At 36.3% G+C, this 5,768-nt stretch overlaps 1 non-coding gene across 1 annotated transcript; it reads left to right on the forward strand.

The window, feature by feature from the left end:
* Positions 1 to 3,335: 3,335 nt before the first annotated feature.
* LOC133753843 (U4 spliceosomal RNA) lies at positions 3,336 to 3,480 on the forward strand. The gene has a single exon (XR_009865088.1). It is a non-coding gene; the product is annotated as a U4 spliceosomal RNA (small nuclear RNA).
* The last annotated feature ends 2,288 nt before the right edge of the window (positions 3,481 to 5,768 follow it).

A 5,768-nucleotide genomic window follows, 5' to 3' on the forward strand; every position in this document is an offset into this window, starting at 1 on the left:
AGATGCAGATTCTCTCTCTCTCTCTCTCTCTCTCTCTCTCTCTCTCTCTCTCTCTTTCTCTCTCCTCCCTTTGCCTTTCAAATAAGTAGTCTTAAAAAACCAAAAAAGTAATCACTACATATATAAAAAATAGTCACATCTGATAGACAGACACTAAGATGGCCCCATGGTCCTTGCCTCATGGTGATCACAATTTAGTGAAATTCAGTCCCCTTGAGAGTAAGGATTTGCAGCCTTGAGAGACTCTAAGTAGAAAGCCTAAGCCTCATCCAAAATCCATTCTACATAAATTTTGAGAAAATGTATGTTGCTTTAATTCTCTGACTCTCTTACAGTTTAAATTCAAAACTAAGTCTTCCAACTTTGGGGCTTCCAGTAGGATCCCTGGAACTCTCAAAGGATGGGACTCTAAATTTGTTAAAGTAACAACTGTTCAAGTCAATTCAGATTATGCAAAGTGTATTAAAATATTGTAAATGATGTCAGACCTATATCGTATTCATGTTTTTGCTTTCCAGATAAAGTGGTCTTATGTAAATAAGAGTAAATTCTGTGTATACAATCCTTTACATGACTTTGATATGCTTTAAACTTGTTTCTTTTACAGATCTGTTTTTGCAAAAACTGTGACTTCTCTTTTTTAATAGTGTCTGCTTAATTGGTTACTCTGCCATTTCTAGAGTTAGGTCCTGTAAGCTCTTTTTGACTCTTAAATAGTTCTGAGTTATGTGATGATTTCATGTGCTAACTCTTATGTTCAAGGTTTTTATTTCTGGATTATTCAACAACAAAAAAACATAAAATTCATGTTCTGTCAAGGTAATCTATTGTATACTCTGTCTCTGTTGAGTTCAGATTAATAAAAAAGGCATTAAGTCCTAAAAAACTACATTAAATATCATTAGATCTGGTCTAAAAGTTTTAAAATTGCCCTAATTAAATAAATAGCTGTCATTTCAGGATGTTAAATTCTGTTTTAACCAGATACTCTAAGTTCTCTTGGCACCTTTAACAAACTTTGTAAAAATCAAAGTCCTAAATTCTCCAAACTTTTGGTATCTCCAGAAGGGCCCCTGGAGATGTCAAAAGATATATCTATCATCTTGCAGAGATAATGACCAATCGGAATGTTTAGATTAAAAGTGCTGCCAAGATGTAAAATGATTCAACACTCTACTAAAATTCCTCATAACCTATAAGGACAATCATCAAACAAACAAAATAAAATTTAAAAAAAAAAACAACTTATAAAACAAAAAGGGGAAATAATACTCCCACAAGACCAGCTACAAATGGCCATGCTCACCTTAAATATTTTAAATTTTCCAGAACATCAGCCCTTGTCAGCCTTTTACAGACATTGGTCCCTCCAAGTGCCCTACCTTTCGGTTAGGGTAAAATGGAAAAACCCACTAACGGGATGCTGGCAAGGACCAGACCCACTGAAAAGTGCTGGTAGAGGATTTGGATGTGTCTTACCTGAGGGGAATTCCAATCCCGGATGGGTACCTGTAAGAAACCTTAAGAATGTCACCCAGGAGGACCCCCTCCTGAGGAGTGATTTTTCTTCTCTTACAGGGATAAAAAGACCATATTGAACTCCCTGACTCATTGTGACTGGATCATCATGGTACATCAGGAGTGCTACTTTTATGCTAATCACTCCAGCATCATCAAGGACAAGATCAAGATCCTCCAAGAAGACCTTGAAGCTCTAGTTACCTGTGGTCTGGCCTTGGGGATGGCTTCCTTATCTCCTCCCCCTTGTGGACCCTTGGTCTCCATTGTCCTTGTAAATTTGTCAAATATTGCATCACTGCGGTCCAGTTAATGGTGGTCCGACAACAATATGCCACTCTCTAAGAAATGGGTTATGCCGCTCTTTAAGTGCCAGATTGGGAACTCTATACATCCGCTCACGGCCACTGCCAAGATGTAGAGATATAATATATCATACACTAAGTTGCTGAGGTGGTAGCCAATGACGGGTAAGATCCCCTGGGGCAGCCCTTAACAGCTGGAGTATTAGTCAAAGATAGGTAAGATCCCCAGATGGGGACAACCTAAGACAGACATGCTCCCTAAAGGGCTGATCCCACTCAGAGGGGACAACCTAAGACAGGCACACTCTCCGCTCAGTTCCTCTTTTTCTTTCTTTCATATAAAACAAAAAAGGGGGAACCTGTGGGGAAATTAGGCACACGTGGCAATTCAAAGATGGCACCCAAAGCAAGTAAGGTGGGCAGTGCCCAAAGTCATTTACTACCAAAGCTGATTGGCCGCGCAGCATCAGGGGAGGTGACAACTGATGACGAGTGTACAGACATATGGCTGGTCCTGTAAAAAGTCGCCCTGTAAATGACATTTTAAGTAATTTGTTGGTCCTTAAGCCCTGCCCCAGTAATCATGTGGTCTTGTGCTTTAAAAGGCTTTGCTATACACGCAATAAACGGAGTTCTTGCTTGCTTGACTTGACTCCCCGCTGCGTCTAACTGTCTCCGGGATCGGGAGGCTGGGGAACGGGCAAGCGGCGCATTTACTTTCTTTGGACCCAGTCCATCCTCGTTCGGGTGGACTAAGACCCTGCACATTAATTTTTCAGAGATATTCTTGTTCAAACGTAAATTGTTCCTAGATAACAACTAAAAGCTTAACCTTAAGGCTTGCCTTAATTATAGATTTCAAGTGCCTTTTTTTTAAATTTAAATTTATTTTGTTTTGGTACTGAAATCTAGATTAACTCTTCATTTTCTATTTTTTATAAAGATTTATTCATTTATTTGAAAGTCAGAATTACACAGAGAAAGGAGAGACGGAGAGAGGGAGCGAGAGAGAAAGAGAGAGAGAGAGGTATTCCATCCAATGGTTGACTCCCCAATTGGCCGCAACAGCCAGAGCTATGCCGATCCAAAGCCAGGAGCCAGGAGCCTCTTCTGGGTCTCCCACATGGGTGCAGGGGCCCAAGGACTTACGCAATCTCCTACTGCTTTCACAGGTCATAGCAGAGAGCTCGATCAGAGGTGGAGCAGCCGGGTCTCGAACCAGTGCATATATGGGATGCCGGTGCCTCAGGCCAGGGTGTTAACCTGATGCACCACAACGCTGGCCCCAACTCTTCATTTTCTTAAGCAAGATAAAAAAGAAATTTTCCAGCTCTTTAGCAAATTTATGTCAGGAATTTTAAATTTTTGACTAATTTAGTTATTAGGATCTCATATATGCATATGAATGCACATCAAAAACATTCATGGAAAAGTGGAATTTAAAGATTAGTTCATTAGTTTATTTTGTGCAAAAAATTTAAAATCCAATGCATCTTTTTTCATAATATACTTAGCTTTGCACAGTGGCAGTATCGTAGCCAATGAGGTTTATCCGAGGCGCAATTATTGCTAATTGAAAACTTTTCATAATACACCTTTCCATGAACATTGTGTAGTATGGCTCATGGAAGTCAAGTTTTTTGGTTCGTTTCTATGTAATTACATGCTGAATTACATATTAAGTAAGTCTGTGAATGAAAAATATTCATACTTCTCTTTTGTAAGTAAGAAAATGCTGCTGGAAAATGACACAAAATCCATTTCATCTCACTTTCTCCCTTAACTATAAGAATTTTAGAAAAATGTGTCTGAAACAGAGGTTATTTAAGGAGAAGAATGTGCTCTTCTGAAATGTAACAGTTTCATCTTCACACAGCATATTGAAAGATTCAGTATGTTATATTAACAATATATGAAGGGAAAAGGAAATGATATGACTTCTACTTTATTATTATTGTCTTATTTTCCACGCTATAGTCTATAAACCTAGTAGATATTGCTGTTAAGACTAATACAAATTATTTAGTAATTGAAACTCCTAAAAAATTCCTCCAGTTAGCTGTATGTCTAGAAATCACCTAAGAAAAGGAAAAAAAGAATACAAAATATATTAGTGAAGATGATAATGACAGTAATGATAATAATAATAGCTAAATTAATTGAGCACATACTGCATACCGTGTGTCCAAGATGATCAAAGCATTTTGCATGCCTAGTTTTACTTAATATTTAGGCCAAATCGATGAGATGGTATCATTTCATAGATTCATTCATTTACAGTTGAGGAAACTGAAGATCAGAGAGATTAAATAACATTCAATTATTCATCCAGCTTATTAGTGGCAGAGTTCAGGCTCAAATTTAAGTCAATTTTACTCCAATATTCATGAACCACACTGTAATATGAATAAGCATTGAAATGTCTAGTACATTCCAGTCCATCTCACCTCAATTAGAAAATGAAGAAAGGTCGCTTTGAAATATAAAAATCAGATATATTCATGCACCCTTTTCCATGTGAAGGATCTTGATTAAGAAAGCACAAAAGCAACCACCAGGGATACTTTGGGGGGATAAGATCAGGCAAACTATGAGTTCTCATTGAGGTAAATTCACCTCAAATTATAATTATGCTAGGTATATCTTTAGTGAAGACTGGGTATAGGATTTCAATAAATAAGGTGGATCTAATTTGCAGTCTAAGACTGAGTTTTTGGAAATTGGAGTAAAGCTTCTGAAACTGATTCAGATGCACAACATTGTCAAGTCAACTGAAAAGCAAGTTTCACATATTCATGATGATACCAAGCAAGCTCACTATTTTTAACATTCTGATTCTGTCACCATCTTTGTTCAAAGTTCTTCTTTGCTGACTTTTTAGCTGTTAAAACTGGCAAACTACTTAGGCTTTCTAGGGTGTTATTTAGAATCAGTTCTTCCTATTTTATCAATAGCTCTTATTTTTATTACTAGGGAAGACTGCCATCCAGTGTTCAGTTTCATTAATGACAACTAGCTCTTCTAGATTGAAAAAACTGATTTCCACATACTACATGTCTTTAAAACATAGTTTCACACTACAGTTAGTTTTTAACCAGCCCTCCTTATCAAGAAAAGTAATATGTAATTGACAATGAAATATATAAAAGATTAAAAGTCCTCAAAGTCCATGATAGTGTTATTTTGTACCTTGATATCATAAGCCAGACCAAGCTTGAAAGAAGACTAAAGGAAAGAAAATGCAAATGTATGATATATGTAGCCTACATTTTTATTCTTTGACACACCTGAGAAAATTAGGTTTAATAACACCTCCATAGTTTCAAACAAACTCACAGCCAAGATACTACAACATGAGAGAAATGTCTTGAAAGCAAAGACAATTCAAAGTCAAAAATTGGTCCTTCACTTTATTTACCATAATTATGAATATTGTTGATGTAGAGAAGGAAGAGATTCAAAGACTTGGCTTTATAATAAGGTCCTTCTAATTCTGAGCAATTTCTGTGTTGGACCAATTTGTATTTTTAAAGAAATGTAGTTATTATAATATGCCCTTAGAAATTGGATTGCTAGAGATTAAACATAAGCTGTATACAAGAAAATGTAGAGCACTGGGAGGAAACATTATGGCTTGAATTTACCCAAGGAACATGTCTTTATGTAGTGGAATTTAACAAGATCATTTAAGGTCTTCTTCAAACTAAATAAATCTTGCATTTAAATGGGAGGTTAGAGAGGGTTTTAATTATTATGCTATATTATTATTATTATTATTATTATTATTATAAAGGAAGATAGTTTAACAACCCAGAGTTTCAGAGCAGAAGTCATCTATACATGAACTTGCAATGTACTTTCAAGTTCATACAACAATTTAAGTTGACTCTTTATAGTGTTTACAAATAAAAGCCATGCTTGCAAAGAACTGATAAAACTTATTAA

The sequence above is a fragment of the Lepus europaeus genome, chromosome X (genome assembly GCF_033115175.1).
Source record: "Lepus europaeus isolate LE1 chromosome X, mLepTim1.pri, whole genome shotgun sequence".
Classification (NCBI taxonomy): domain Eukaryota; kingdom Metazoa; phylum Chordata; class Mammalia; order Lagomorpha; family Leporidae; genus Lepus; species Lepus europaeus.